This window comes from Ictidomys tridecemlineatus, chromosome 8, assembly GCF_052094955.1.
Source record: "Ictidomys tridecemlineatus isolate mIctTri1 chromosome 8, mIctTri1.hap1, whole genome shotgun sequence".
NCBI lineage: Eukaryota > Metazoa > Chordata > Mammalia > Rodentia > Sciuridae > Ictidomys > Ictidomys tridecemlineatus.
Window position 1 is genome coordinate 51,906,696 of NC_135484.1, and position 24,228 is coordinate 51,930,923.

Here is a 24,228-nt window from a genome sequence, read left to right on the forward strand (position 1 = left end):
AAACTCAATAAGTATTAGTTGAATAAATCAGTGAATACACAGATAAGTGCTAATCATCCATTTAGTCAAGCTTCCTTTTCCTTGAAAAGGCCAGGATCGAAATGAATGACTTCTGACCTTTTAGATCAAAGTCTGAATCTAGGACTCCCTGGGACACATTAAAGACTTGCTAATTAATGACAGAACTCTTGCTTTATAAAGCCCTTATACGTGGTGATTGTTAGATTTGCTATAATTTACTCTAAAATACTCCTACTTAAACAGTAAGATGTAGTGTGACCCTTAATTGTAATTTGCACCCTAGGGATAGTTAATGGTTGAAATATTCTAATTAAGAATACACACTCCAGAGGCATTTGGTTAGCATTTGAAAGATGTAACAAATTCCTACTCTCTGAAAGCATTCTTTCTTTCTTTCTTTCTTTCTTTTTTAAATCAGCATCAAAGTTTTGTTAATTAGAATAATATATGTGAAAATGAATTTGTGTGTGAAATGAGTGAAGTTCAGGATATTTGTGTTTACTAAAAACTGTGTACACCTCCACTTTGGACTAAACTGGGAATCCTGATACTTGAGCAATAACACCCTTCTTCTGAAGGTGCCCTTGTCCCTGACCTTAGGATTTTTATCCTCTTAATCAAAGCATTTGGGTGCTCTGGGGCGAAAGTAAAAATGGAGGCTCTCTTACAATTTTTTTTGCCATAGTTTTCATAAGACATAATAGGTTAGGGATGTGGTAGAGTGAATGCTGGTAGCATGAGTCCTTGGGTTTGATCACCAGCACAAAAAAGAAAAAGAAAAAAGACATGTTTGGTAAAATATCCAAGAAGATCAAATGTAATTATTATTGTCTGGTATTCTATTAATGGAACAGTGATGTTTAAAATCATTAATGAATAAAGACATAATTATTAAATCATGTTTATTCCATATAATTATTTTTTCTTGACTTTATTTCAACAAAGTCACTGATTAGGCTGTCATCATCAAAATTGTTACATAATCTGTGTTGTTTGGATGTTATTGATGTTATTGATCAAAAATGTAATTGCACTCAAAGCACAAATGTATTTAAAAACCAATCTATTTTCTAAAATTATTAAAAATAAATGTTGAATGTTGAAAAAGTAGGTATGTTCATATTTTAAGTTATATTCAGAAATGTTACAAAATTAAAATTCAATAAATTATATTTAATAAATTTTAATTTTTAAAAACTATTCACATAAATATCATTTTAAATTTAATATTTTGAAAAAAAATCAAATGGATTAAATGCTTCAAAAAATAAACTCTCTTTTACTCTGAAACAATTCTGTCTCTGGCATGGATAGAAAGTAGAGTAACCTAAAGTCTTGTATTTCAAAGGCATAGGAGATAGAGTGATGTTAAGAACTGTAGGATGCCAACACTGAGTGCTAGATCCCAAGTGATAGAGGGGCATATTTCTTTCTTTTTTTTTAATATATGAAAAGACATTTTATTATATTACTAAATAACATATTAGTGAATACACTAGATTGCATTTTCTCAAATGGCAAATGAGACACCAGATAACATTTTTTTTGATTCTCCCAGGAGTCTCAATATCATCTGTCTTTTGGTTCGGATTCTTGCGACGTCTATGATACTGTCCATGAGGATACCAAGGATGTTTAGTAGTAAAGAACATTTTGCTAAATTTTTCTATCATGGGTCCTTGCTCAAGGTGTTCATCTTTTTCTTCTAATCTGGTTTTTAGCACTTGATCATGTGTTTCTTCATTACTGTGCACAGGATCTGGTTGAGAAATAGGTTGTGTATGTTCACATGGGATATCCACAGAATAGTACACCATACTAATGTCCTGCCATCAGATATCAAAGCAAGCTCTACTTTGCAATTATAGGCATCTGGAAGAGAAGAAAATGTGGATTTATGACAAACACTAGAAAAAGCACTATTTTGAACTGGAAATAAATGCTTCCAGAGAATTCTCTTTGATATCATCCATTTGAATGCTATCACTGTCATGGTGTTATAAAGATGATCAGACCATATGATGAAAGATGTTCTGAAGAGCAACCAACTTTAAAATCTGCTTCTAGGCACACCAATTTTTATTCCAGGAGACCACCTCCGCCTATTTGATTCTTAATGAGTATATGCATTAGGATATTCAAGGCCTTCTAAAATCCTGGGTTCTAGGCAGAGAACTGCTCTAGAGTATGAAAGTAATACATCTAGATTTTACCAACTCTCTTGAACATTTGCTGAGACCTAATGTTGGAACATTGCAACATCAGTGTACTTCACCTGGTTTATAGAATGGGGGACTAGCTTTTTGCATATTTTTGGTAACATATCTTTGTAAACGTGGCAGAATAGCAACTGATTCTTAGTTCTTCAACTTGATGGTAATGTTGTGAAAAGAAAATGAGTCGACTTTCGCTAATTCTGATTCTTTGGGACTACAAAAAATCCAATCACTGAAATAGTCAAATTGGCTTAGCTTAGTCATCAAGAATGTAAATCTGGCAAAATTCTCCAGATTGAAGCAACAAAACAGATCCTTACATTGAACTATGAGTTCAGTTGGATGGAAAACTAAATTTCAGTGATGGTTTGTAGGTTTAATTGCATGGCACCTTTCAGATATTAGTGGTTAAGGATATATTCCAAGATATATTTCCAATCTCTTATGATAAAGACCTCCTAACATCACTCTGTGAAGAACTCCCATTTCCTCCGTATAAGTTCTATACCATTTATTTTCTTGATCTACTGGAACAACCTACCAAACATTTGTACAAATTACCTCGTTTGACACCTGGTGGCATCTTTTCAACTTTGACATAATTGGTAATCTAACACCAGATATATATATATATATATATGCACACACACATATACATATATATGTATATATACAGACATATATATATTCACATACATGTAGATGGTTTTGTGGATTATTTTTATACAAAGGTATTTAACCTTTTTTTTCTGAGGTGGAGTCTTACTATGTTACATAGATTGGTCTTGAACATCTTGAACATCTGGGCTTAAGTGATCTTCCTGTCTACTCTTACAGAGTAGCTAGGACCACAAATGTGCATCACTGCACTTGCCTAAAAAAAAAATCTATATTTACTTTTAATTGTGGTAAAATATATATTGTATAAATTTCACTATGTTAACTTTTTTTGGGGGGGTACTGTGGATTGAACCCAGGGATACTTAACCAATGAGCCACATTCCCAACCTTTTAGTTTTTTTTTATTTTGATAGAGAGTCTAAGTTGCTTAGGACCTTGCTAAATTTCTGGGTCTATCCTTGAATTTATGATCTTCCTGACTCAACCTTCCAAATCACTGGAAGTACAGACTTGCACCACTAGGCCTGGCTATGTTAATTATTTTTAAGTGTTCAATTTAGTAGTTCAGTACATTCATATTGTTGTGTAAACAATCTCCAAAACTCTTTTAATATTATAAATGTAAAACTGTATTCTCATGACAATTACCATTTCTCCATTCCCCCAGTCTCTGGAAACCACCATTTACTTTCTGACTTTATAAATTAGATTACTCATATATATCTGTATCTCATATATATCTGTTCATACAGTATTCATTTTGGAGAATGGCTTATTTCACTTGCCATAATGTCCCCAAGATTCAACCATGTTGTAGCATGTTTTATAATGTTCTTTCTTTATATGGTAGAATCCTATATGTACACACACACACACACACACACACACACACCACTGAATTTTGTTATCCTTTTATCTGTGAATGGACATGCTAGTTGCTTCCATCTTTTGGCTGTTATAAATGGTGTTGCCATGAACATTGATATATATATTTTGATGAATTTTGCTTTTCTCATTTTGACAACACTTGGTGAAAATTATTTCAATTGGCACAATTATAATTTACTCTTTTTAATAATTTCATGGTGCTCCACAGTGTGTTTAGAGCAGAATATATTCAGGCTACTGATGGACATTTGTTTCATTTTCAAGGAGCTTATTTATTTAATTATTTACACACACCCCTCCACCGGGGATTAAATCCAGGGGCACTTAACCCCTGAACCACATCACATCCCTAGCCCTTTGTATTTTTTATGTTGAGATAGGGTCTCCCTAAGTTGCTTAAGGCCTCACTAAGTTGCTGAGGCTGGCTTTGAACTTGTGATCCTCTTACTACCTCAGCCTCCCCAGATGCTAGGGTACAGGCATGTACTATCATGCCCAGCATTTATTTACACTTAAAGATCCTGAAAAAAAAAAAGGAGAGAGAAAGAAAGAGGGTAAAAAAGGTAGGAAGGAAGTAAGGAAAGGAGGGAGGGAGGGAGGGAGGGAGGGAGGGAGGGAGGGAGGGAGGGAGAGAGAAGGAACGAAGAAAGGAAGGAAGGAAGGAAGGAAGGAAAGAAAGAAAGAAAGAAAGAAAGAAAGAAAGAAAGAAAGAAAGAAAGAAAGAAAGAAAGAAAGAAAGAAAGACAGACAGGCTGAAAGAAAGAAATCTCAAGCTTAAATCCTTAAATATTGGTGCTTTTATTTCTTTGGATTAGTGAATTCAGATCTTCATGAATGATTTACATAGCAAATCTATATTTTCCATTATTACCAGCATACAATAAGAAAGTAACACTGATTTTTAAAAAATTCCCCTATTTGAGCCAAAAGAAAGCTATTGTATATGCATCCAAGGCTATGATGCTTCTAGCAACCAGAAATGTCAACATCATGCTTCTATGGCAATAGCAAATATTTAAGCTTGACAAAATAATCTAATATTTGGTGCTCAGGGGAGATTTCACCATTGGATAAAAATGAAAAAAATACCTTTATTCTTTGGTATTTTCATAACCGTTAATGCAACATCAGGAAACTAAATCTTACTTGTAACTTTTTGGGAATTGGTAGCTGAAGATATATTCTATATCTGTTTTGGACTAATTTCTTTATGCTTTATTTTTCACTAGTTCAATTAATAATTTATGGTAACTATCTCCTGTAGACTTACTCAACTGCAAGAGGAGAAAAGCAGCTAATATTTATGGAGATATTTACGGGCATTGAGATCCAGAGAATTTTGGTCATATTCCCACAGGCTCACAAATCAGCATGTTTCCGTATGGAAATATGTATGTACATATGAGAGGGTACTGGGATCGTGCAAAATATTTCCACTTTGAAGCCTATGTCTTTCCACTATGTTGTTTAGGATTTATCTTATGATGGGCCTATTCTATGATGGATGAAACCTGGTGTCTCAAGTCTCCTGTATCTGATGTGTCTGGAATAAGTGCTTGCCATCCCCAGTCCAAAGTGGTAGCCTTCCCTTTCTTCTCTTTCTCTTCTCAAGCCTATAACTGGGCTGCAGTTTTCTGATTTGGTGCAGATTTGGGCCTCCAGTGTATACCCACTTGACTTGGCTGCTCTCTTAGCTCTTACACATGGTTTGTCACAGAAAGACTGACTTTAAAAATTAAGACTATTATAATAAATACAAGAAAGTACAACAAAATGCTGCTTTTTCCAGGATAACTGTTTTGACATTTTTTAAATTATCAAAATCTGTAATAACAAATATGCTACTCCCACAAACAAACAAAAACATATTTTGGGTCTCCTGTTTTACCTAGAGCTTAATTAGGTAACTGAGTACTCCAGACCTGAGTCTTGTTACAACCAGATAGATCATTTGGATCTTGATGCAAGGTGTTATAGGGTGATTCATGCTCCATAAAAATTCATATGTTGAAATCTTCACCCTGGTGCTTCAAAATTCTCCAGACGTCCCCAAAGCCCAACTATTATGCATATTAGAACAAGTTTAACCATACATGGAGATGAGGTCCTTTACGGTCATATCCACCCTTCCTACTTCATTTTTATTTTTCTTGTTTTCATTTTATTTGTTCACTCTATAATTATATGCCATCTTAATCTAAAAAATGAAAATTATTTTTCTCCAATTTATTTATATCAGTAGGACATGTGGATGGATTGAATCCAATATGACTGGAAGAGCATACAATACAGACAACACACAGAGCAAGGGGTGACTATGTGAGAACATAAGGAAAAGACAGCTAGTTGGAAGCCAACAAAACGTGCCTTAGAGGAAACCAGACTTGCCAACACCTTGATCTTGGATTTTAATCTCCAGAATTGTGAGAACAGATTTGTGTTGTTTAATCCACCTAGTAACTCTAGCACACTAATATAGTAGGTGAACAATGTAGCAGCCTATTTGGCTTCCCTGCCTTGGGTTATCTGTCAGTGCTGTCCTCAGTAGAGAAGTTCGCCATACACAGCGAACACCGGATCTGCCAGTGTTCACTCCCATCTGGTCTGTAGCCAGTTTTAGCCCTGGTTCTTTCTGTTCTCTCTCTCCCTTGCACACTGTTATTACTAGAAACTTCTGTAGTTAAGACTGCTCATGTATTCTCTGCAGGAGGTTCATGATTTCAAGCTACACCAAATTCTCCAGACGTCCCCAAAGCCCAACTATTATGCATATTAGAACAAGTTTAACCAAAATATTTTATTATGACAGTTGATTTATAATGACTGGATAAATTAATACACATTTTAAATTATTATTAATATTTGTATTTAATAACAAAAAATTAGTGATTAGATATTAAAGTATTATTCTTGCCCTAGGTGAGCCAAGAATTATTTACCTTTATTAAAATTAGAATTATCTGTGTGATATTTGTCATTAATTTATTTTTATTTTTTTTGGAGTAAATACATTTATTGATACCCATTTTATATATAGTTCAATGAAATAATCTATAAATATAAAAGCATTTTCTTTTGGATATCACCATGGTCCATGTAAATACTCAACAGTCAAAATCACCTGAAGGAAGCACTCCAAGTCACACTGTTAGGTTTACAGACCTGAATATATATATTCCATTAAACAGTGGCACTTAAGTACTCAAGTGGTCCAGTGGCTTTGGGACATATGACTACCAGGCATGTGGAGTAAAAATAATGTGTAAATTTAAATCAACAGAAAGGGTATCAAACACTGACAAAAAGAAACAATTACAAATTAATATCCCAGGTGAAGTAAGTACCACAGTTGACACTTGGTGTCAGAATACTGGAGACAAGGTATGTTAAACAACACATGTGGCACGGCATGCTCTCTCCAACACCCAGTGGAGTTCACCAGTGCTTTAGAGTCATTCGTGGTCAACAAACATCAATTCTTAAAGAATCTAGATAGCTTAGAATAAAATGTATGGGGAGGCTGATATCAAGATTAAAGAAAAGTGGACTAAATATTTCAGTGACATAATCCCCCTAGAAGGGGATTGTGGGGAAAAAATTAAACTCCTTTGTTACATTTAGCATGATCATTTATCAAACGCTGGAGGAAAAAACTCATACATCTGGTATTCAAAACACAGGTGTAAAAATTTTCTTCTGCTTCAAAGTTTTTTCCTCAATACTTCCAAGGGAATGGGTGCAGCCACTGTTGAGCCTTGCTCTCCACCTGATGCAGCACAAAATTTTCTCTCATTTCTTCAATAACAATCACAGGAATGTCTTTTGCTGCGATCAGACGATGCGTCCTCTGAGTTAGCAAGCGAGTGCATTTCAAAGGTCTTAGAGGTGCAATGTCCAAAACTGAGATCAGAGAGGCAGTGTTAGAACTTAAGCAAAGCAGAGTTTAGAGACTACTCAAACAAAAACCTAAAGAAAGCATATAAAAATTCAGTTTTTATTCAATTATTTTCAGCTGGAATTGATGGCAACATTCCCTGGTATGATGAATAAATGGTGTGATCTCCAGGTCCAAAATATCCCAACTATCTAAGTAGGACCCAAAAGAGGAGAAAGACACACTTGAGTTCTGTGGTGTCTAGAATTCCTTTTTTTTTTTTTTTGCCATTTTTAAAAAAAGAAATAGTAGCTTCAGTTATATACCCTGGTTGAAGGGGTTTTCATCCAAATGAGAAACTCTACCCCTCGTCTCTAGTGGAACAGGCACCAGATTCCCACAAGCAGCAGCTCCCATGTCCTGCAGCACGTGGCATCTGACCCTCGAGTGAAGAGTAAGCTGGCATCGAGCCCTGATGCTGTAATTCAGACTAGATGGCATTTCGTGGCGTGCCATTGTGTGCCAATGCTTTCAGGCTAGGGGCACTGGTCTGGTGACTACAGCTCCTATGAGAAGTCACACCCACCTCAAAAACCTCATGAATAGCTTTTCGGAAACAGTGGAAGTTGTAGTCTATTAAACCTTTTCGTTCAAAGCTCTCTTCCCTAAGAATGCAGACTGGTGCCAAAAATTTGGTCACCTCCTTTAAATAAAGGATAGTTGTATTATTCAGCTTGATAATTGCCATAGATTCTTTGTCATAAGCACTTCCACTTCCATCTTCCTTTAACCCATATATACAAGACACATCAATTACAACATCAATCATGTCACAGCAAAGTTCATAAGACTGCATATCCACGGGGGAACTGTCTGTTGCAATGTAGATTTTGCTGACAACATCAAAGAGAAAAGCTTTTTCAATACCTGAATTTGATATAAAGGTATTTAATAGGTTTTCCAAGGTTGGCAGTTGTGGAATGAGTTTCTGCACCACCTTACTAAAGGCTTCAAATATTGAGTGGTCATAGATACTAGTCAAATAAAAGCTAAGATGGAGTTTTTCTAGTCCAGCATCTGCAAGGTCATCATTGGCCCTCTGATGAATGTCCCTCTGTGTTTCTATTTTGTGATCATCAGACAGACCATCAACTTTGTGAATAAAAACCTCAAAATTCATGTCTGGGTTAACTTTGTAGGTTTAGAAACAGTAATGTGAAGTCTTGTTAAAGCCTCCATGTAGTCATCCTGTGCATCAATGACATATATCAATGCTCCTGTTCCCCTGAAGATCATCTCGTAGTCAAAGGTTGGGTCAAAAAAGTCCATCTGCCCAGGAAAATCCCAAATCTGGAAATTCACAAAGGAGCTATTGGAAATGTCGTCTTTATAAATCTTGTTGGTACTTTCCAAAAAGAGGGTCTCATTGGGTGACATCTTATGGAACACCACCTTCTGGATGGAGGACTTGCCGCTGCGCCGCAGCCCCATGAGCAGAATCCTGGGCTTCTAGCTGTCAGCGCTCCCAGGGCCACAGCCGCCGCCGGCCCCCGCCCCAACCCCGCCGCCCGCCGACCGCCGCCGCCGCCTCCTCTTCTTCCTCCTCCACGCCGCAGCCGAAGTCCTTTGGGAACGAATCCGCTGCGCCTTAACTACCGTTGAGGGGCCTCTCCTCCGCCCCATACTGCAGGGACGTGATGCTGGACCGCCGCCGCCCGCGCCCAGACAGGCCAGGCCGCCGCCTCCCCAGGCCGCCGCCGCCACCGCCGCCCTGTCATTAATCTAAAAAGAGTTTAATGAATATGCAATAAAAAGTCCTTGATGACCTAAGGGAAAAAAATTTACCTGGATGTTTTAGAGGTGAAACCAATTTTTCCTCTTTGCTAGCTTCCTGCTTTTGAATTAAATAAATAATTCTATGACTTTATGTTATTTACTTTAAACTGAAACTGTACATCAGAAGATGTCACTCCTATGCTCACTCTGCAAAAGGTCCTCATTTGTCTCCAAGAAACAACTTTGAATGCCCATAAGAGCCTACCTGATTTGTCTCCCCATGACCTGTACCCTCACCCCTCCAGCTTCTCTCTTACTACTCTCATTTCTGTCCAGATAGAGTGGACTCTTTATTGTTCTTAAACATGTCAGGAGCATATTTCCCTAGAAATTTTTTAATGACAGCTTCCTCCGTCTGGAATACTATTTGCCTATATTTCCTAGAGATAAAAATCCCCTTAGTCTTCGCTCAAATGTAATATTTTCCATAAGGCCTATCTTGATCAACCTATTCAATACTACAACTATCTCAATGTCCCATCCCACATACTCGTAATTTCTTTCAAGGATAGGGATCTTTGTTTTTTCACAGATGTAAATCCCAAATTCTAGAAGTGTGCTTGGAACAGTGTAAGTGCTTAATAAACGTTTGTTGGAAAATGATAAACAAAAAGAGTAGATTTTTATGTAATACTCACATTATTTGTAAACATTATTTATAAACTCACATTAATTGTATAAATGGAGGGTTTCACTGTGACGTTTTCATAAACTCATATACATGTTTTGATCATATCCATCCTTCCTACTTCATTTTTATTTTTCTTGTTTTCATTTTATTTGTTCACTCTATAATTATATGCCATCTTAATCTAAAAAATGAAAATTATTTTTCTCCAATTTATTTATATCAGTAGAAGATGTAATAGGCAAAACAGTACATACTTGAAGTTTGGTAAACATAGATTTAAATCTTAACTTTATCACTATTAGCAAAAATGTACTCTATGAACCTCAATCATTTACAAAACCCTCTAAGATTGTTGTAAAATTCTAAATAAATTTATTTTCAAATTTATTGTGAGTAAATGTATAGGAAATTGTAGATGTCAAATAAATGTTCCCTGATACTACTGAATAATATTGAAATAGTAAAATGCTGTGTTTATTTGAGCATGTTTGCTCAGATGTCTCCTGAGCTTATTTATAATGTTCACATTCCATTAGCTAATGGGTAATTACATCTCATGCTATTCACTTTTTCATTTTTAAGATATGTACGACATTCTTTCACTGTCCATTAGCTGACCTCAATTTTATTGGTTCCATGGACACATCAAATGAGTATCCAGTATTTGATGGTCCCTTCCAAGGAAAATATGAGCTAGTGAAGGCACAACATGAAGACATACAAAATAATTGGAGAAATATTAAATATTATCTAGGTAAAATTGAATTTGAGTACAGTGAAATGAAAGATCAGAGTGGATTGGAGAGATTAGAAAACTCTTCATGGAAAGAAAAGAGTATTTGAATGGATACCAAATAACCAACAATGGCATCAACAAGAAGAAGCATCTTTATAGTATTTAATATGCTCTAGGAACAGTTACAAATTCTCTGTCTTTATTAACTTGCTTAATTTCATTATACCCCTCTGAATTAGTACAATTTCAATTTTTTATAAATGATAAAAGAAGCAGAGTGAAGATTGGTAATTGCAGTTTTCAATCTTCCTCTTCAAGTCTACAGAAGGGTAAAAGAGGTTTACCAAGAGACAGAGTCTGTTATAAATATTGTAGGGAAGGAATCTATTGTAGGGAAGGAATCTTTATTGTCTGACAAGGTACACAATTTCCAGATACTCTTTCATATTTACCTCTCGCTTCAGCACAATTATTTCTTCCTGCCTCAGTGTTATTCATCTTGACCTTTGCGTTTATATTTACTGATCTTTTACCATTCTCCAAGATCCGTCACAAAGCTTATCTCCTTATAAACATTTTTCATGACATATCCCAAGAAAAATTATTGTATTTTTTATGGTACTCATAATAAATTTTTATGGATACTTATTTTTATTTCTTTCTTATGAGTGATAGAAAAAATAAATAACGACTTTTTAATTTTGATCTTCCTGATTCATTCCTTTAAGGCTATTCCCCAAACATAGTTGCTGACATTTATCCTCTGGCCTGTGCCTCTGGCTCCCTCTAGTGTTCATTATTTGTTACTTCTGTGATCTGTAAATACAAGAAGAAAAAGACCACCTCTAAGAGAAGTGTTTACTAGAAACCTGAACCTGATTTTCAAAGATCCCAAATGGCATTTAATGTAATTAATTTCCTAGTTTCCACTTTCTCTAGGCCCCTAGTGTCATTTAATATGATTAATTTCTTAATTTCCATTAGAATTTCTCATTATTAGAAAAACTATGTTATTGAATGTATTTTAGACTGTTGCATTTCCTAAGATCAGATTTTCTTCCCTTCCTTAATGTTATTTTTTTAAATAAAAAATAATGAAACTGCCTAAATACTGTTCACTTCAGGTACGACTATACACAATGGCCTGTTATTTATATTTATAATAAGCTCATAACATTTTTATAAAGGAAAATGTGATATATACTTACAATGTAATATCATTCTACAATAAAACTGGAATGAAATACTAAAAAAAGATAAAATAGGAACACATAGCAAGTGCTTCTCTTGAAGGTATAATTTTACAAAAAAGTATACAGATGTTAAAGGCATATGATTTCTCCTATTTATTTAAATGATTCACCAGGATATTGGAAGTTCAGAATATTTCTATATTATGGTTGTTATATCATTAAATACATTTAAAATTATTCTCTTAAATTAAAAACACATGGTCCCTTCTGAGATGTTAGGAAACAAGTACAGCACATTATAATATTTAATGTTTAATTTACATTAATAACTATGTTACAGAAATCAATAAAATGTCTGAAATTCTGTTTTTATAGGCATGGATCCATTGAGTATTAAAAACAGGCAAAATAAATTTCAAAGATGCTTTAAAAATGACAAGACCAGTCCTCCCCAAGCCTGCCAACATCAAGAAAAAATACTAAGGGAAACAGAGAAACTGGCACAAAATGAAGGCGACTCAAGAAACAAAATTACTGTAGGTGGTGTGATATTCTGACTTGGATCTTAGAATACAATAAGATATATTGAAATTAGAAAACATAAAATGTGAATGAAGCTGTAGTTTATTTAATAGTAGTGAACAAATGTTGGTCTTTTGGTATTAACAAATATATCTTGGCACCGTAAAAAATAGCATAAGGGGAAACAGGATGGAGACTATTTAGGAACACTTTGTGTTATCTTTGGAACTTTAACAAATAAAATTTTATTCCAAAATAAATTTATATTAAAAATTTCAAGTTTAATTAAATTGATCAATTTAATTAAAGAGATTTATGGTAAATTAATTTTTTAAATTTAATAGCACTCATGTTTAATGCTTTAATTCAATTTTATTTATTTATTTATTTATTTATTTTGAGATTTAGAGTCTTTAATTTAGCATCATGCTGTAATCAACAAACAAGAACAAACAGAACACTAGCACAGGGAACAGAGGAAACGCACCGAAACTCCAACTATTCCAGAAGCGATTCCAATCATCCCGATGACGAGTCCTATGGCCCAGCACCACAGTGGCAGGTAAGACAGACTGGTATCCCAATAATAATAACAACAAGCAATGTTCATAACTACACGTCAAGAGCGGCACAGCTGGCGAAGCTATAACACAATGGCACGTCCAGACCGGCGGAGCCCAGCACTACAGGCGCAGGGACACAGCTGGGCAGCGACAGGCCTGCGCAGGTCTCCTGGACGTGGCCCCGTTGGCCAGGGCCGTCTTGGGATTCGTCCGTGTTTCTGTCCACGAGGCAGACAGAGCCGACTGGTGGGTCTACACATGGCTAAGTGAAGCATGAGGTATCGTGAACAGGGACTTTTTTGGAATAGAGCAGTAATCACATCAAGTTCAAATTGATTACTTAAAAAAAAAAACTACAAAAAAGGGCATCTGTAATACAATTTTCTATGAGAAAATTAAAACGAGCACATGGCAGTATATGACATTGTAAAACAAAAACTGATCCTCCCATAGCAGCAAAACAACGTGAAAGAGATACAGAGAAGCTGTGAACAGTTTCCGACTGCGGGACGTCACCGGTAGCAGCGCAATAGGAAGTGGAGCCATGGCCTGTCTCTCCTGTGGGCACTGCCGGTCCCCTCGGAGCCTCCCGCCACACTCCTCCCTCACGTGCTCTCTCCAGCCTCCGCCTCAGCCTCCACACTCTTGCCACCTCCCCTCCACACGTCCTCAATGCAAAGGTACAGGGCCAGGATGGGCAGGGATGAGAAGGTCCTGGACCCCTCTCCTCTCAAGCACCCTGGCGTCCCTGTGCCTTGGGTGCCTCTAGAGCAGACCACTTTGGGCAACGCCCCACAGGCCGAGTCCAGGTCTGGGCGGTCTCTCTGGAGATCTTCCCTCACCGACCAAAGGCCCCATCTTGTCACCTGCAGCTCAAAGGCAGAAAGGGTCGAGTGTCGAAATCAAGGGAGACTGCATCACTTTATAAATCATACTGGCCTTACGAGCATCCTCTGCAATAAATATTCTTTTCAGCCTTAACTATAAATTATATATTTTAGTGTTTAAAAACCTTCCGCTGTGAAATACCTAAAAGTAACCCTTACACTACTTGTTCTCTAGGTGAACCTTTGAGGTCCCTACTTTCAAACACCAGTTGGCACCAAAGGATTCCCGCGAACTTCGACCTCTCTACAGGACAGGAAGGGGCCTGCATCCTGGCACTGTGACACGGACCTTTTTCTTCTTGACTGGTACAAAACCGTCAGGAACACCCTCTCGCTGACACCACGGTGTCACACCTTTGCGGTCCTGTGCCCGCAGGAACGTGAATATTCCCCGCCATTCCATTGGGAAACCGCCCCGCACGTGACAGCGAAGTGGCCTCTAACTGCTGGACCAAAGTGCTTTGACACGGAACGGTTTAGAATATCAAGAAAGAAAACACAAAACCCCCAAATGATAAGAAGAGAGTAGCTGTGGATTGAACCTGATGTGAACAGGCGGCAGGACCGACGGGTGAGAACCCAGCATCTCACGAGCAGGTAACTACAAAACTAGGAAGATTATAAAAATGGAATCTGTCATGTCGCGCTTTGCTTCCCTCCACAGCAGCACGTGGTGGTGGACAGCTGGCCTTTCCCGAGCTCCCTGGCTGGCACCTGCAGACTGGTGCCCAGGTGGGGGTCCCCAGGCACAAAAGCCCGGCCCCACACCATGCTGACCCATTGGCAAGCTGCAGAGGTCACACGCCTACCTACCTAGGAGATAAACACACAAGGAGTGACTACGTGACGAGCAAGCGGGCACAGAGCTAGGGCCGTGCGAAGCCCTGCCTCTCAGGGGAGCGGGGACACACTTCCTACCTAACCCTCTTCTACTTTAAAATGGTTTTTCAAATTTTTCTTTTCTTTTTTTTTTTAAGAAGTTTTTATGCTTTTTTCTTTTCTGAACACATACAAAGAATCCGACCTAGCCCTCGGGGACCCTCGTGCGTGTTAATGCTATCCTTACAGAGACACGAGCGCATTCACATACAGCTACTTGATTACGGAGTAAAATCCTCTATTTTGTAGCACAACGCCCCTCCCCCACTCAAGGTCATGCAAATTCTATCTTTTCTTTCTTTTTTAAAGACAGTTTTCAGGATTTTTTTTTCCCTTTTCTTTTGCTTAAGTCAGAGACGGAAGGGAGAAAGAGGAAAGGAGAAGGAGACTTTCCCTTCTGTTAGCAAAATATCCCTGAAAAGAGGGACTTTGCCTGGAGCACCGCGGGCGGCCCCTCCCAGGCTGCGGGGCTGCGGCCGGCCGCTGCTGGGTGCTGGGTGGTGCCGCTGGCCGGGCGCCTCAGACGTCTATGTCCTGCACGTCGGTGGGCGTGCTGGCCAGGTCGGCCCCCGCCGCCTCCACCACCTCCTCCTCGGAGGCCTTGGGGTCCAGGTTCTGCTGGGCCTGGCGCAGGCTGGACTCCAGCAGGGCTTCGATCTGCTCCTGGCAGGCGCGGAGGCAGTCCGGGTCACACTTGATCACTCTGGAGAGGAAGTGGGTCAGGCGGTAGCAGGACAGGAAGGTGTTGGGGCTGCCCAGGTGGAGGCCCTGCACTGCGGCCACCACGCTCCCAGCGGCCACCATGGAGGGTGGGTTAGAAATGAACTTCACGTCTGTGGCACAAAGGGCGACAAAGGTCTGCGCATGCTTGTTCTCCTCGGCCTCTGGCATTTTGGAGAGGAAGTGTTCGATGAAATCGTGGGGGGTCATGGCAGCCAGGTTCCACTTGAGCTTGTTCACCAGGAGCAGCTCCATTTGCAGCAGCTCGTCGGGTCGGATGGAGTTGTCAGTGTAGATGCACAACTTCTCGGCCGTCAGGGGGATGGTCTCCTTCATCTCGGAGGCCACGAACATGCAGGTGGCCCCCAGCAGCTGCAGGCGGCTCTTCTTCAGGGGCTCCAGCGACAGGAAGCGGTCCAGGTAGTTCATGGCCAGAGGGAAGACCTCCTCCTCGCACTTCTGCTCCTCGCAGACCTCCAGCATCCAGGTGGCCACGATCTTCCGCATGGACGGCAGGATCTCCTTCTGCACACACTTGAAGTAGGACACCGAGAGAGCGCAGGTCTCCGCCTTGAGCATGGCCCTCGGCACTCGGTCGTTAAGGAGGTTGGTGTCGGGGTACGCGCGGCAGATGGACTCCACTTCGCAGCACAAGAGCTGGTGAGCCATGGCGGGGGCTCTGCCTGAGCCGCTCGCGAAGGGCTGCGCGTCTGGGTTCGGTCAGCGCTCGGCGTTCGCTCCTGCTGCCCGACGCTCCCTCGCGCTCTTCTCCCCCTAGCCGAGCGCGCTGACTCTGCTGCTCACTGCTACTGCGCCGACAGCCCTCTCTCAATTTTACTTTATGTAGATTTTTAAATTAGTTTTACAGCAGAGCTTAAAAACTCATGGGATGGGGCTGGGGATGTAGCTCAGTAGTAGAATACTTCCCGAGGAGGCATGATGTGTGAAGACCTGGGTGAAGCTGGGAGCACCAAAAAGAAAAAATGTGGCATAAATGTAAATTTGGCATCTCTAGGTTTTGGAATTGACTCTTTTCAATATTTTTTAAAAAGTATTTTTTTTTTTGGTAATCAAAGCAACACATATCTTTTGTTAGAGCAAAAAATAATAAGAAAGGTGACTAATGAAAATTAAGAGCCCTGTAACTGCTTTCCCCATCTCCATCTCCACCATATCACTCATCAAAAGACATTAAAATATATATATATATATATTTTATTATATATATATTTTTTATTATATATATATAATTTGTATGTGGCACTCATAATGCACCAGACCACATTATAAGTGACTTACATATATTGACTTATTTAATGTTCCTAATAAACATGAAGAGGCCACACAAAATGAACATTACAGCTATTATTCTCACTTTATAGATGAAGTAAATGATGCACAGTGGTTTATCTTAACTGTCACACAACCAGCATACCACCACTCAGGTATCTTCAAAATATTCTTATCTTTTGTATTCCTAGATTTGCCAATTGTGAAGGCTCTTTATTGGCTTCTTGCAATGATAGATGAAGATTTAGCTCATTTTTACCAAGCTCTCCTATATCCTGATCTTGCAATTTGTTTTAATAAGAAAATATGTCTTCTATAGAATCACTTTAGTTCCTGCCATTTTAAGTTTTATGCTACCTCGACCTCTCGTTTTTCCAACTGTGGAGAGTGCCTTTTCTCTTTCCACTCTGTGCTACAGGAGCAGCCTCCCTGCTTACCTGGTCAGTTCTACTTTCCCTTCTTTCCTTTCTACCTCCAGACAACAAAGCCACATCCCCAGTCTTCTTGACCTTTCACTTTCAATGAGGTTCACATCACTGCATTCTACTCTATAGCCACAAGACTTTCATACTTTCTCTGTAAGTTGATTCTAAAGTACAAAATTCAACAGTGTTAACACTATTATGATCCTGTAAGTATTGTTGAAATATAATGTTAGGAATACATTATATTTGTATTTCCTTTCTTTTATATCTGTTTTTTTTCTTGTAGTTTCTAATTTTTTTCTCTTGCATCATCTATCTTTCTTGGATTTTAAATTTCATTAGAACTTCCTGTCACGAATCCCTGGTATTGTAGGTCTTTTTGCCACCTAGTTCCTGCTTGGAGCTCTCCAACTTCCTGATCCACCCTGCTGTCATCCTGGGACTCACTATTGCTCTTCTGAAGAGGATTCATTATTTTTTTGAACTTTCCTCTTTCTTAGTGTATTCCCTCCTTTTGATGAATATGTTACATCAATTCTAAAGAAATTTCATCAGAAAGCACCATAATAACTGAACTTGCTCATTACTTACATGTCAGAAGATATTGATTTTTTCCAGCTCTCATATTTGGTGAATGACTTTGCTGACTAGAGATTTCTGGGTGAAAAATTATTTTCCCTCAAAATTTTGAAAACATCCTTTCTTTTCCCTGATCTAGTACTGCTGGTAATTCTGATGATAGTCTGTGTTTTTTTTTTTTTTTTTTTTTTTTTTTTTTTTTAGGGAATTTGTTTTTATCTCCACACTGGACAGCTTATTTATAAATTATATTTGTATGTTTTATATTTATAGTTTTGAAGTTTTATAATGATATATCTCAGCCTATGTCTTTCTTTTAGCTATTGAATCAGATACATCATGGATGCTTTAAATTTATTGTTGTTGTTGAACTGTGGATTCAACTCATGGGCACTCAACCACCGAGCCACATCTTCAGCCCTATTTTGTATTTTATTTAGAGACAGTGTCTCACTGATTTGCTTCGCACCTCGATTTTGCTGATGCTGGCTTTGAACTTGTGATCCTCCTGTGTCAGCCTCCTGAGCTGCTGGGATTACAGAGATGTGCCACTGTGTCGGCATGGATGTTTTCAATTTGCTGACTTCCATGTAAGAAGCATTTTAGCTGTAGGAGATTTCTTCCATTTTTATTTATTATTATCACCTTTTCCTATTTATTCTGTACTCTCTAAAGTTGGACATCTGCAAGTAAACCATGTCTCATTTTCTCTTATATTTTCTATTGCATATTTAATTTTATTATTCTGAAGATTTTTTAATATTAATATTTTAATTTGCAAGAACATAACGATTTTTTTGTGGGGGTACTGGGGCTTAAACCCAGGGATGCTTCACATCTGAGCTACATCCTGGGCCCTTTTTATTTTGAGACAAGGCTTGCTGAGCTGCTGAGTGAGGCTGACCTTCAACCTGTGATCTTCCTGCCTCAACCCTCTGAGTCACTGTGATGACAGGCCTGTGCCACTAAGCCTGGCTTTCTTATTTCTAAGAACATCTGGTACTTGTATTTTTTGTTTGTTTTGTAGATAAGAAAGATATCTTCCCAAATATCTTTGATGGTACCATCAGAAAGGTACCACCTATCTGTCCATCTGCCCTTCCTTCCTTCTTCCTTTTCTTCTTTTTTTCTGGGTTGATGAATTATCTCTTTTTTCTGGAGTCACTTTTGCTTATTTTGAGCTTTCTCATATTGCATTTTTTCTCTCCACATTTTTGGTGGTTCTTGCTGTCCGTTTGCACTATGAAAGCAGTAACAGAAAAGCCAGGTGAGTTTCTGTCAGGTGCTGTTATTGCACTAGCAAGCTTTGTTCTAAGATATGTGGGTGGGAGCTAAATATTATAGTTTTAGACTCCTGAATGTCAAAGTTCCAACTCCCACACAAGCTGCCCTGCTTCTTCCAATGAACCATGTTAGATTTTATAGAGAAGAATGGCAGGTTTTACTCCTTCCTTCCTTCTTCCTTCTTTTCTCTTCTCTCTCTCTAGTTGTGATGGGGTAAATCTTAGGCAGCAGCTGAACCATCTAAGAAAGCGTATGGGTGAAAGAGATGGGTTTGGGGGAAGGTGACATGCTTTGTTTGAAATATTTCAATTAATCTCTCCATTTTTAGCCTATGCCTTAGTTCTGTTCTCCAAGTTGATCAACCCTTCAAAGTTCTCAGTTCCCCGGATTCTGTGGGGCAGAACATCTTGCTACTTCTGCCTTTTCTATGTGAGCACTTGATAGCACTTTCCATTGCCTTATTTATCAGGTACTGGTTTATCGTTTTTCATTCTTCCTAGTATTTCTTGAAATTACTTCTCAAATGCCCTCTTTTCCCCTCTTTTTCTCATTGCTGGCCTAATCTATTTTGTGTGTGCATATGTGTGTGTGTGTGTGTGTGTGTGTGTGATTGTGTGTATACCTTTACTACCAGTTTTGTTGGTTTGTGGCAGAGAGAGAAGATAACTTGGTCCTTTATCTTTTTCCTCCCGTTAGAATGAAGAACAAAATTACCATTCTTGTTCATGGCTGCTGTGTGGTGAACTGGACACAGGCAATGGTGTGGAAGGGACATGAATTTGGTAGTTAAGGCAATTGCCCACGTGTGGAGTGTTAATAATTTGCACTAGAATTGCAGAAGTGGAGATGGACTGAACAGATTGGGGGTGACTTCACAGTGAAATTGGCGATCTGGATGATGCACTAAATAAGGAAGTAGAGAGTTTTCCAAGGATGACTTCAATAATGCCACAGAATAAAGAGGTGCACTTGAAGTTTGGGAGACACAACATAATACCTTTGAGCATGTTGAGTTGAAATGCCTTTCAGACATACACATATAAATTATAAGTTGTCTTTTAGATATTCAGAGGTGAGATCTTTGTTACAGATATTAATTCGGAGTCATTGGAATATAAGTGAAATTTTAAATGAGATTTATTAGGGAGAGAGCAAATACTGAGAACAAATGAAGGCATAGATTTAGTCCTGATTAGGTGTTTTTGATATAGCATAACATGGTACTTGTCATTAAAAATGTGTTCATAATAAATATTGTTAGAAAATAATAACATGAGAAGAGGGAGGAGTGAACTCTCTTCAGTGTGTTCTGACGGAGCCGAAGTACAGAAACCATATTTACAGGTACATGTGACAGCACTGCAGCTATGAGTGGAATTTTAAAGGGGAAGTTTGAAGAAGTTGACAGCTCCTCTCCCTGCTCCTCTGTACAGGAATCAGATGATGATGTTTTTAGCTGTGACAGTGCTGAGCGTGTTGATAGTGTCAATCCATCCACGTCTAGTCATTTTACCCGAAAAAATAAGGAGATATCAACAGACTGAAAGAATGTTTCCAGAGGCATAGAGTCTTCCGGGAAACACTGGAGTTCATGAGATCTGAAGGCCCAGTTCTGTAAGTCACTGAAGGGATTTGGAAATAAGTACTACACAAAAGTAAGGTACATGTGACAGCGCTGCAGCTATGAGTGGAATTTTAAAGAGGAAGTTTGAAGAAGTTGATGGCTCCTCTCCCTGCTCCTCTGTGCGAGAATCGGATGATGAAGTATCCAGCAGCGAAAGTGCTGACAGTGGGGACAGTGTCAATCCGTCCACATCTAATCATTTCACCCCTTCCTCCATTCTCAAAAGGGAGAAGCGGCTGAGGACCAAGAATGTGCATTTTAGTTGTGTCACTGTGTACTACTTCACCCGGAGGCAAGGCTTCACAAGCGTGCCCAGCCAAGGGGGCAGCACCCTGGGGATGTCCAGCCGCCACAACAGCGTGCGCCAGTACACCCTTGGCGAGTTTGCCAGGGAGCAGGAGAGGCTGCACAGGGAGATGCTGAGGGAGCACCTCAGGGAGGAGAAGCTGAACTCTTTAAAACTAAAGATGACTAAGAATGGCACAGTAGAATCTGAGGAAGCTAGCACTCTTACAGTGGATGACATTTCCGATGATGATATTGATTTGGACAACACAGAAGTAGACGAGTACTTCTTTCTGCAACCCCTGCCAACAAAAAAACGAAGAGCACTGCTGTGAGCCTCTGGAGTGAAGAAGATTGATGTGGAAGAAAAGCACGAGCTGCGAGCCATCCGCCTGTCACGGGAGGACTGTGGCTGCGACTGCAGAGTGTTCTGTGATCCGGAAACATGTACCTACAGCTTGGCAGGCATTAAGTGTCAGGTGGATCGTATGTCTTTCCCGTGTGGCTGCACTAAAGAAGGTTGTAGTAACACAGCAGGTAGAATTGAATTTAATCCTATCCGTGTCCGGACTCACTTTTTGCACACAATAATGAAACTTGAACTGGAGAAAACCCGAGAGCAGCAAATCCCCACGCTGAACGGCTGCCAGGGTGAGATAAGTGCTCACAGTAGTTCCATGGGCCCCGTCGCTCACTCCGTAGAATATTCTATCGCAGAAAATTTTGAGATTGAAACTGAACCCCAGGCTGCAGTGCTGCACCTGCAGTCTGCCGAGGAATTAGATTGCCAAGCGGAGGAGGACGAAGAGGAGGAGGATGGGAGCAGCTTTTGCAGTGGAGTCACCGATTCCAGCACCCAAAGCCTGGCGCCTAGCGAGTCAGACGAGGAGGAGGAGGAGGAGGAGGAGGAGGAGGAGGAGGAGGAGGAGGAGGAAGATGACGACGACGATAAAGGAGACAGCTTCGTGGAAGGTCTGGGCACTCACGCTGAAGTGGTCCCTCTTCCTTCGGTCCTTTGTTATTCCGATGGCACTGCTGTTCACGAAAGCCACGCAAAAAATGCTTCTTTTTATGCCAACTCTTCAACTCTGTATTACCAAATCGATAGCCACATTCCAGGAACTGCTAGCCAGATGGCTGAGAACTACTCAGAACGAGATACTGTCAAAAACGGTACCCTTTCGCTGGTGCCTTACACCATGACCCCAGAGCAATTCGTTGACTATGCCCGACAAGCGGAAGAGGCCTACGGTGCCTCCCACTACCCAGCTGCCAACCCCTCTGTCATCGTTTGCTGCTCCTCTTCCGAAAATGATAGCGGGGTGCCCTGCAATAGCTTATATCCCGAACACAGGTCTAATCATCCTCAAGTGGAATTTCACTCATACTTGAAAGGCCCTTCCCAGGAAGGGTTTGTCCCCACCTTGAATGGTGATAGTCACCTCTCGGAGCATCCTGCTGAAAATTCTTTGAGCCTTGCAGAAAAGAGCAGATTGCACGAAGAGTGTATCAAATCTCCCGTGGTTGAGACTGTCCCTGTTTAGTAGAGCTTAAATTATTCTATTCCAGGACCAACTCTTCTCCTATTTAAGGCACTGTATTTAATTGGATTTCCTGGGCTCATCGTTGTTTAAACTGAAGACCAAGAAAACTTGGACTGTGATTAATCTTCCAGACTGTATTTTGTTTTCTCCTTTCTAGCTACATGACTGTGGCATTGCACAAATACAGTCACTATGGGGATTTTAAGATTTCAGACTGTTTTGATAGAAAAATGCTAAATTTTAAAAATGCATATCTCACAGTTGCCTACCTGTCAAACTGTGTGAAACCTGCCAAGCTGTGCAGAACAGAGCTCCAAGTTTTGGATTATCGGGCCTGTGCAAGATTGTTAACTAAGACTGGAAAATAATAAGATTTAGAGTCCTAATTTTCGATATATCTGAAGATGATGGTGACTTTTTAATGTAAAAGTAATTATTGTAAGAAAAAAATTTTAATTGTTTCATGTGTATTTTTAAAAAAAAAAGAAAAAAAGAAAATAATAACACCACAAGTACAGAGTTTCGTATTAAAAATGTTTACTCATAGGAGGTGATTCAACCATTAAAGCAACTCACTTTGTTACAGGGAGGCTATGAGGCCTAGAAAGATAATTTCTAAAAATATTTGGTGAAAAATTCAGATCTTCTGTTTTTATTTTTATTATTATTTTTTAAATAAAATGTTCAGGTTTGGAAGTTTTTCTAATCTATGCTTCAGTTTCCTTGTTTAGATAGGGAAAAAAAAGGAAAGACAGGGTTTTTTTCCTTGTGTAAACTATTTATTGACAGCACAAATGATATATTTAATTAATAACAATAGATTTGAATGTTAGAGGAAAATCTAGTTGTGCTGTCTCCAATTTATTAAAGGAAAGTAGAGTTTAAAATATATTTGAGTGATAAGTTTAAGTAATTGCAAATATTTGTGCTAGATTCTAATTGATATCTGACTTCATGTATATAATATTGGAAGTCATATTCCATCAGTACTACATGAAAATTATTTTAGGTAGATGAAATTGTCTCTATTTTACAAATCTCATAATGAACATTAGATTTGTTTCTATAACCCACACAAGCGGTTATGTTCAGTGCAAATCTTACATATTTCCTGTAGGTGGTGAACAAGGCACAGTTATGCTAGAAAATCAGTAGAACATTCTTAAGACCTTTCTATATTTTATTCTGTATCTGAATAAAATCAAATCCTTTCTATCTATCCACTATAATTTAATAATTGAGATGATATTGCATCATATGTTTGAGATATTGAAATGTATACAATATTTTTTTTGAAAATTGCTAGTATACTTTTTCTTGGTATTGTAAAACTAATTTTTCATTTTTAATAAGGAAAAATTTGATGTTTATAAGATCCATTCTTTCAGTTATTTCAAATGAATGATGAATATCTAAATATCAAGACCACCATAACAAAACAGCTATCAGTGCAAAATGGAAGATGTATATGAGTGCAAGTACTTCAGTTGAGTTCTTCAAAGGTCTACTACTTCCATATACATTAAACAATCCTTGTCTTTTCCCCAACCCTGATCATAAGTGCAGGAAGTCTGAATGATCAGCATATGCATTTAAGGTTATCTTCCCTT

The 24,228-nt window shown here is 38.8% G+C and overlaps 4 pseudogenes; 1 reads left to right on the forward strand and 3 right to left on the reverse strand.

Moving 5' to 3' along the window:
• Nucleotides 1-1,484: 1,484 nt before the first annotated feature.
• On the reverse strand, nucleotides 1,485-2,014 carry LOC144365930 (large ribosomal subunit protein mL42 pseudogene; annotated as a pseudogene).
• A 4,800-nt stretch (nucleotides 2,015-6,814) lies between these two features.
• Nucleotides 6,815-13,061, reverse strand: LOC144365931 (ras-related GTP-binding protein C pseudogene; annotated as a pseudogene).
• A 1,035-nt stretch (nucleotides 13,062-14,096) lies between these two features.
• On the reverse strand, nucleotides 14,097-16,442 carry LOC144366104 (G1/S-specific cyclin-D1 pseudogene; annotated as a pseudogene).
• Nucleotides 16,443-20,830: 4,388 nt separating this feature from the next.
• LOC144366105 (cysteine/serine-rich nuclear protein 3 pseudogene) lies at nucleotides 20,831-23,079 on the forward strand (annotated as a pseudogene).
• Nucleotides 23,080-24,228: the final 1,149 nt, after the last annotated feature.